Raw genomic sequence first — 10,235 nt, 5'->3', positions numbered from 1 at the left:
TTTCCAGTTAATTCCATGCGTTAATTCCCCACTTCTCCCAAGGTCAATATGCCCTTGTCATATTTTCCATTGAATATTTTACATGTCTTAATCATATCCCTCCATATTCTTCTATTCGTCATTGTTGGTATCTCCAGCTTTTCTTAATCGTTCTGGAGGCCTTTTGGATAGATTTAAATGAGTGCATAGAGGATTTAGGGAGAAATGTCAATGTAATAGTACTGGGAGACCTTAATACTAGGGTAGGAAATGGTCCAATCGATGGAGTGGTTGGGAAATGTGGAGTTCCAGGAAAGAATCGTAGTGGAGAGTTGATGGTGGAAATGTGTCCAGAAAGAGAGTTGATGATAGCAAATACAGTGTTTCGGAAGAAAGTCAAGCATAAGTACACATGGGAGAGGGTGGTGGAGGGAAGGGTGGTAGATAGAGCGTTAATGGATTATGTAGTGGTAAATAGGATTATGATAGGAAGAGTTAAGGATTTACATGTGCTAAGGGGAGAGGGTGGGGGAATATCAGATCATTTTGTGGTGGAAGGTAAGTTGAGAGTGGAGGATAGATGGAGAAAGAGGAAAGGGACAAAAGGTAGGGAGGTGCTTAGAGTGAACTCTTTAAATGAAAAGGAAAATGAGAAGGAGCACAAGAAGAAGCTGAAGGAGGAGTGGGGGGGAGTGAAGGATAGAGCAGAGCTAGGTGTGGAGGAAGAATAGGGATGGTTCAAGGAGGGAGTCATAAAGTGTGCAAGGATGGTGTGTGGAACAAGGATAGGAGGAAATAGAAGGAAGGGTAGTGAATGGTGGGATGAGGAAACAAAGAAGGTTGTAGAAGAGAAGAAGCGAGCTTTCACAGATTGGTTACAAAATAGGACGAGGGAGTCATATGAGACGTACAAAGAAAAGAAAAGAGAAGTAAAGCAAAAGGTAAAGGAGGCAAAGAGGAGAGCAGATGTGCAATGGGGTAAGAGTATGACAGAAAATTTTGAAAGTAATAAAAAGATATTTTGGAAAGAAATTAAGAAAAGAAGAGGAGGCGAATCAAGTAGAGAAAAAAGGTAAAAGGTGCAGATGGAGAGATGATAATGGAAGAGAAGGCAGTAAGGGGAAGATGGGCAGAATATTTTAGGGAGTTGCTAAATGTGAAGGAGGATAGGGAGGGAAAGATAGCTGCAGTGAGAAATGCTAAGAAAATGAGAGTGATGAGTGAGGAAAATGGAGGAGAAATAGGGAAGGATGAAGTGAAGGCAGTTGTTAAGATGATGAAAGCAGGTAAGGCACCTGGTCTGGATAGATGCCATGCAGAACGTCTGAAAAAGGGAGCTACAGTGATGGTGGACTGGCTGGTGAGGTTATTTAATGTTTACTGGAGAGAGGGTAGAGTGCCGGAGGACTGGAGGAGTGCCTGTATAGTTCCACTTTACAAGGGAAAAGGGGACAAGTGTGAATGTAGTAGTTTCAGAGGGATTAGCTTGTTAAGTGTAGTTGGGAAGGCTTATGGGAGGATCTTGATTGAGAGGATTAGGAGAGGAACAGAGGGAGTAATTGGTGAGGAACAGTGTGGATGTAGGACAGGTAGAGGTTGTGTAGATCAGATCTTTGTGGTAAGACAGATATGTGAGAAAGCTATAGGAAAGGGGAAGGATGTTTTTTGGGTTTTTATGGATCTGGAAAAGGCTTACGATAGGGTAGACAGAAAGGCACTTTGGGAGGTTATGCAGATATACGGGATAGGAGGAAAGCTTCTAGGAGCTGTCAAGAGTTTTTATGAGAGTAGTAGAGCTTGTGTCAGGATTAGAAATGGAGAGAGTGAGTTGTTCGAGGTAAAGGTGGGACTTCGTCAAGGATGCGTTATGTCGCCCTGACTGTTCAACTTATACATGGATGGGGTAGTGCGAGAGGTAAATGCAAGGGTAGTGGGTCAGGGATTGGAGATGGTTAAAGAAAATGGAGAAAAGTGGGAGGTGAGCCAACTGTTGTTTGCTGACGACACTGCGCTTGTGGCAGGATCGGAGGAGGGATTGAGGAAGCTGGTGGCAGAGTTTGGGAGAGTATGTGATAGAAGAAAGCTGAAGATAAATGTGGGTAAAAGTAAGGTGATGAGATGTACAAAGGGTGAAAGTGACAGTAAACTGGAAATGAGCATTAAGGGAGAGCGGCTGGAGAGGGTGGATAGTTTTAGATACTTGGGTGCAAATGTGGTAGGAAAAGGTGGAGTGAAGGTGGAGGTAGAATGTAGATTGAGAGAAGCGAGCAAATGCCTTGGTGGATTAAAGAGTGTAATGAGGAATAGACATTTGGGAATGGTTGCTAAGAGGAGACTGTATGAAGGCGTGATTGTGCCAACAGCACTATATGGGGCAGAAACATGGAACATAAGAGAAGAAGAGAGAAGGAGTTTGAATGTGTTTGAGATGAGGTGTCTGAGAAGTATGATGGGGGTTACTAGGCTAGATAGAGTGAGAAATGAGGAGGAGAACAGGGGTGGAAAGGGAGTTGGGAGATAGGGTTGATGAAAGAATATTAGGATGGTTTGGACACATGGAAAGAATGAGTGAAGAAAGACTAGTAAAAGAGGTATGGAAGGCAGATGTGGAGGGAGTGAACATGAGGGAACGTCCTAGGATGAGGTGGATGGATGGGGTGAAGGGGGCTTTGGGGAAGAGGGGAATGTCTGTTGAGGAAGGACGGGAGAGGACAGAAGACAGGGGTGAATGGAGAATGGTTGTATATGGATGATGTTGTGATTGCATGAGGTGGAATGGGCAGGTGGATGGGGGATGAGGTAGTATGTGTGAAAAAAAATTGACGCAGCCCGAAGGGATTTCTCCCCGTCCTCTCCTTTTATGCAATGGGGGGACGGAGAGGGGGGTCGCCGATTTAATGAAGCGGCCTTGCTGTGGATGTGCTGTGTCTTGTGACACTGCTTCTGACCCAGGGCAGTGGACAAGGTGCAGGGATGACCCGTCATCCAGGAGGTGCTCAGATAAGAGGAAGGGTGGAGGGGTGTGGAGTGTATTCAGGGATGGAATGGGTGGGAATGATTTTATGCCTTTTCTTTTTTTGGATACCTCCCTTGTAAGGGGGAAAAAGCCTTGGTATTTGTGTGTGTGGATATAAAAGGCTTCTTAAATTCATATATATATATATATATATATATATATATATATATATATATATATATATATATATATATATATATATATATATATATATATATATATATGAATTTAAGAAGCCGTACAAATTGGGCACACTCCAGGTGGAGTATTGACATTAACTTATATACATTAAGATGTATGAACTTGAGTAGTGAACGTACGCCTTATCATGCCCATTATTTGGTGAGCTTTATTAACCTTTTCAGAGACATGTGCTTCAAACGTCAAAAATGTAATGGTAGTAATTCCCAGATCCTTCACTCTTATAACATTTTTGCTCTGTTCTACAGGTACCCTCCTTTTCCAGGTACTGTCCAGGTAGTTTCCATTGTGACCTTTCGGGCGCCATACTCGTAGATCTTGAAATGGGTTCGTTTTTCCGAGTGAAATGGAAACAGACGTACCCGACCATTCTGTAGGACATTGATGTCTTTTTGCAATACTAACTGGTCCTGTTGTGAGTCTATTCTTAGACCTTGGTGCCATTCGCAAATAGGAAGATACTGGAACCAAATCGTTAACATAAAGAACAAAGAGGATAGGTCCCAATACACTACCCATTGGAACTCTATTCTCTATAGTTTTCCATTCGGAATATATCCCTCTAACACTGACTCGTTTTTTTTTCGGGCAGCCAGAAAAAAATTATATACATCTATATATGTCGCCTCTAATGCCGTAGCCAGCTATTTTCTTCTTAGCAAAAAAATACTCCAACAAAAAATTACAAACGATAAAAAATGAATATAAATTATGCAGTGCACCTGCCGCTGATGTGTATAAGGACGATTGTTTAAATCATGTTTTCTGTTAATTGTTTACTTATAAACATATAAATGATATATTTATTTATGTGTATATTTGTCTATTAATTTATTGATCTATCTAGTTATCTATCAAATTATTTATGCATATTTCTATTGGTTTACTGGTGCTGGAGAATCTAAATATGGCTAGATACCTTGCTTTGAGAGAAACTGACAATGTATTAGTATAACATTTTAGGTCCATTTCATGATTGTATTCATGGATAAACTGTCATGTACCGCCCAAGTCTGCCGCTCTTTTTTTCTTGTTCTTGCAGGTGACGGTGACATGTGACCCGGATCCGTGCCGCGCAGTGAGCAATTATCGTCCTGTCAATGATCGACCTGACCTCTCTCCCCACCGCGAAACCAGAACTCCACCTGAACTCCACAAGATGCGATGCCCACACGTGACCCTGATTCTCACGTGAGGTCAAAGTTAGCAGGCATTGTGTCACATGTCTTCGAAAGTTATTTCATCTCATTGTAAAAAAAAAAAAAAAAAAAAAAAAAAAAAAAAAATATATATATATATATATATATATATATATATATATATATATATATATATATATATATATATATATATCATACTAATTTGTAAAAAAAATATATATATATATATTATACTAATTTGTAAAAAAAAAAAAAATAAAGATAATTCTTTCCCTAAAGGGAGAGCATTTCCCCATAAGCTTTGCTTCACGCTCTCCCTTTTCAACAAGTTATTTTGTAAAATTTTGTATATATGTATGTATAAATGTTTGTTTTCTTTTGTTGAATAAACTCTTGAACTGAACTGAACTGAACTTAACATTATTACAGTATCACTACAACTGTACAAACTCGTTACGGAAACTACAATTAAAACTCTGGGCAATTCAGTTTCTTCAAGTATCCCTGAAAGGCGTATTTACTACATGGTTACTGAATGGAATAAACTTAGTAACCATGTAGTAAGCGCTGAAACTATCGGTTGTTAAAAAAACGATTAGACAACTTTATGGATGGGGATGACAGGTGGTGATGGATACGGAGCTGCCTAGTGTAGGCCTTATGGTCTCTTGCAGTCTCCTTTATTCTTATGTTCTTATAACTCATAGGATTGACTCTCTTGGCACAATAGGCCCAATGCCCTTGGCCACTGCAGTAAGAGGCTTCCAGCCGACGCGGACCTAATCTAGTTCATCCATCCTCAAAGGGTCGTTATATAGTGCTGTACTGAATATATATATATATATATATATATATATATATATATATATACAGTATATATATATATATATATATATATATATATATATATACAGTATATATATATATATATACAGTATATATATATATATATATATATATATATATATATATACATATATATATATATGTATGTATGTATGTATGTATCACAACTAACACCAGAGTCGGACGAAAGAAACAGTTGAGTAAGCGAAAACTATATATTTCAATTGCTAACTGCAGTCCTCTTCAGTAGTACAAGGTGGAAGGAAAATGCTATCTTAAATAGCAACCTCTTACAAAAGAAAGGGAACATGGAAAATAATGTCACTGCCCCAACCCTATGTGACCTGAGGATGACATGAAGTCAGGTCAGGGGGAGGGGGAGGAAACTTGTTGACAATTTGTTTGGTGATGAATAATCCTGATATCATATCTGGGGTCCATTGACCCTTGGAAATATTCATCGTGGGCAAATATTCAATTAATGTGGATTCCACCATTTTCCTCCCGAACCCACAACCTGATTTATAAATAAGGTCGGATTTCTCCCAGTCCATCCGGCGATTAAATTTATTTACGTGTTGAAACACGGCTGAATTTTCTTGGCCATACTTGATCGACCTCTTGTTATTCAATCTTGTCTCTTCCAGTCTGGCCTATGTATGAAAGGTTGCAATCTTTATATGAAAGGGAGTAAAGATTGTAAAAAATTGCAACCTTTCATACATAGGCCATAACTAGGTCGGATGAGAAAAAAATATAATAATGATAAATAAATAAATGAATAAATAAAATAATAATAATATAAGTAATAATAAATAAAGTAAATAGATAAATAAATAGGTAAATTTAGATAATAAACAAACAGGTGAATAGTAAATAATAATGAATGGACAGGTAGATAATAATAAATAATCAAACAAATAATAATAAACAAAAAGACAAATAATAACAAACAAATAATCAAATAATATAAAATAAATAGCAAGTATTACACCATCTTGCTTAGGTGTTTATCTAAACGAATCTTAAAGATTCGAACTGAACTACATTGCATTGCCTCTGCAGGAAGTTTATATCATTCATTAACTACACGGTTGGTAAAGTTGTTTCTACCCACTTCCAAAAGAAATCTATTGCCTGACACTTTGAGACCATTATTTCTTGTCGGATTCTCATTCAATGTGAATTTTTTATCACTTCTGATGTCAATTACCGTTCGAATCTTAAAGACCTGTGTAAGTCACCTCTGAGTCTACACTTTTTTAGGGAAAATAGGTTCACATGTTTTAGTTGACTTTTGTACAATTTATTTTTTGATATTTGGAATCAGTTTTGTGGCTCGCCGTTGTACTTTTTCCAATCTGTCAATGTCTTTAATGAGGTTTGGTGACCACACGGAAACAGCATATTCCAAATGTGGACGAACTAACGATTCATATGGCTTGTTCATGACAAATGGACTTTTGAAGTCAAAAGACCGCACAGTCAGTCATAGGATCGTATTTGCTTTCTCAGAGGCTGAAATACAGTGCTTAGATAATTTCATGTCGTTACTGATAATTACACCGAGATCCTTTTCACTATCCACTTTTGTTAACGAATTTCCAAATAACTTACAATCGTATTTACTGTTATTTTTACCTATGTCCATAACCTTGCATTTACTTGTGTTAAATTTCATTAGCCACTTTTCAGACCATTGCTGTAGTTTATCTAAATCTTCTTGAATATCTAATTGGTTTAAGTGATCGATTGCCATTCCGCACAGTTTTGCATCATCAGCCCGTGGTCTATATCATTTGTATATACTATGAATAGAAATGGCCCAAGAACGGACACCTGAAAAACTCCACTTGTAATATTTTTCCATCTAGAAGTTTTGCCATTTAGAACAACTCTGTTTTATAGGCTATCACTTATTCCGTGTGCAGTTAACTTAGTAGCCTTTCGTGGGGGACGGTATCAAAAGCATTTGCAAAGTCTAGATATATCAAATCTATATTGTTTCTTTTGTCATAATTCGGGATGACTGTGTTCTAGAATTCGAGTTAGTCATGTAAGAATGTTTCCGTCTGAATCAGTGTTGGCTATCATTCATCAAACAGTTACTTTCTAATTGGTGTTCGATGTCAATGCTGATGATAGTTTCCATAATTTTTTCTAAGATTAAAGAGAAACTTATAGGCGTGTAGTTATTTGGTTTCTTTTTGCCACCCTTTTTGAATATGGGAGTAACGTTAGTTAGCTTCTATTCTCTTGGGACATCTCCGGATATGATGGATTTCTTGAAAATAATTTCTAATGGAACAACAACATCATTTTTCATTCCCTTTAAGATTCTTGGATGAAAACCATCAGTCTCTGGTGTTTCAAAAACTGAGTTTTTCTATACATTTTTAAATATTTTCTTTTGTTATATTTACCGTAGTAAGGTCATCCACACACACACACACACACACACACACACACACACTTTCGTCGGATGGACGGCGAAGATTGGAGTTCTGAAGAAAAAGTGAAATATTCGTGGATCTCAACGCAAAGGAAGTACCTTATTGTATTTACAGGGAAGGGAAAAGCTCGTGGTGTAGTGGGAAAGTGAGGAAAAAGGAGAAGGGGAGGGATTACTGAGGGAAATGGAAGGAATTGAGGACGGGGAGGACTTGGTCCAGGAGGCCAGGCGTCTTGTAAACAAGAAACAATGGTCTCAAACTCTGGAAATAGATTCAATTTGGAAGTAGGTAGAAACAACTTTACCAACCGTGTAGTTAATGAATGGAATAAACTTCCTGCACAAGTAGTGCAATGTAGTTCAGTTCGAAGCTTTAAGAATCATTTAGATAAATACTTAAGTAAGATGCTGTAATGATTATAATTTATCTTATATTATTTGTTTTTGTTTTGTTATCATTGTCTGTCTGATTTTCATTTTTTATATTATTAGTTATATGTCAATTTATTATTATTTACTATTTACCTGTTTGTTTATTATTTAACTATACCTATGCATTTATTTATGTATTTTATTTGTTATTTTACATTATTATAGTTTTTATCTATTGTTTTATTATTATGATTTTTTTTTCGCATCCGACCTAGATATGGATCAAAAGGTCTCCTGTCGGCATGCTCCGCCTTTGTAATCCTTTGTAAAGAGAAGGACCGATGATTTTGGTGAAGGGATTAACAAAAATGTAAAGATTAGAATATAGATAAGAGCAGCACAATGGAAGGTGAGGATAATAATTTCCAGGGATTTAATGAGGGGGGAGGGGCGGATACCAACCTCCCCCGATTAGCAAAACTAGAGGAAAAACTTGAACAAATGACCGAACATTGGGAGAATAGGTTCGGTAACATAGTAAAGATTGCGTAGACAGTTGAAAAATTGGAAGAACTAGAGAAGGTGAACAAAAACTTAACTAATGAAATAGAAGAATTAAAAAGACATTTAAAAGAAGTAAAAGAGGAGAATAAAGAATTAAAGAGGAATAATAAAGACAACAAAGAGGCCATAGCAAAAGAAGCACAGGGTTGGAAAAAAATCCAATAAAACAGTAAAGTTGCATTTACTGACATAGTTAAACAGCAAATGAAACAACAAACTGAAGACTCAGTTATTAAAGTGATAAGACAGGAGAATATAGTAAGAGACTTAGTAGATAAAAAGAAATGTATGATTATATTAGGAATGGAAGAGAAACATAACCTAAATAGAACCACAAGAATCAATGAGGAAAAAGAAAAAGTAAGCAGTTTATTAGAATTAGTTCAGGAAGATGAACCTGAAATCATGAAACAAATTAAAGAGATGTATAGACTCTGAAAGTATAATACAGATAAGACCAGACCAATTAAGATTAAATTCAGGTCACAAACGACGGCAGAGAATATCTTAGCAAAAACAGGAAAACTAGCAACAAGTGAACAATATAAAAAGGTATGGATAAAAAGAGAAATGAATAAAGAGGAAAGAGAGGAAGAAAAATGAAAAGACATGAAGCTAAGGAAAAAAACGAGAAGAGAAGAGAGTCAGAAAAAGAGAAATTCGATTGGAGAGTAGTGAATATGAAAGTAAGGAAATACGACATACTAGAGAAAAACAAAAGGGAAACAGAGAATACAATGGAAGTGGCAGAAAACTAAGAGTGTCTTACACAAATATAGATGGATTAATAACAGGATTGAATGAGCTGAATGATTATCTGAAGGAAAAAGAACCGGACATAATGGGAATTGTAGAAACGAAATTAAAAGGTCCACTACCACCCAACAGTGTAGGACATGATGCATATAATTATTGGATTAGAAACAGAGAGACAAAACAAGGGGGTGGAGTTATGTTCCTGACTAAGAAGGATATAAACGTGAGGTGTGTCACATATGGAAAGAATACAGTAGAGATTATTATGATCGAAGTGAAAGACAGAGATAAGAAGAACAGAAAGTTTGTGATAAATTATGTGCCTCTAAAAACAGCCTCGTGGGAAGAGAGAGAACATAAAAGTATGTTAGAAGACACAAGGATAACATTAGATAAGATAATGGAAGATGGAGGAAGAATAGTTATGATGGGCGACTTTAATTGCAAAGAAGTCTGCTGGGAAGAGATGACAGTAAAGGGTGGAGATGGCTCATGGGGAAATGTTCTACTCGAGATGATTATTGACCATACAATGACACAGTTGATACAAGAGAACACTAGGTATAGAGATGAAGAAGAACCATCGAGACTAGATCTAATAATCACATCTGAACCTAGAATAGTGGAAAAGATTGAATATAAAACACCAATAAGTAAAAGCGACCACATATTGGTTGAACTGGAACTAAATGATGAAAAATACATGAAAAGAAATGAACAATATAGAAAAGGAAGAATGATGTATGAAAAAACAAACTTTGATAAAATAAAAGAACTTTTTCAAAAATAAAACTGGGAAGGAATATACAAGGGGAAGTTGTCCACTTAGAAGGTCACCCATGAGTAACTGCTTAAAGTGCCTGGAAAAAAGGTTACATCTCTCCAAGCA

This window comes from Oratosquilla oratoria, chromosome 36 (assembly GCF_046742065.1).
Source record: "Oratosquilla oratoria isolate Oo_2021 chromosome 36, ASM4674206v1, whole genome shotgun sequence".
NCBI lineage: Eukaryota > Metazoa > Arthropoda > Malacostraca > Stomatopoda > Squillidae > Oratosquilla > Oratosquilla oratoria.
This window is presented reverse-complemented; position numbering follows the sequence as displayed.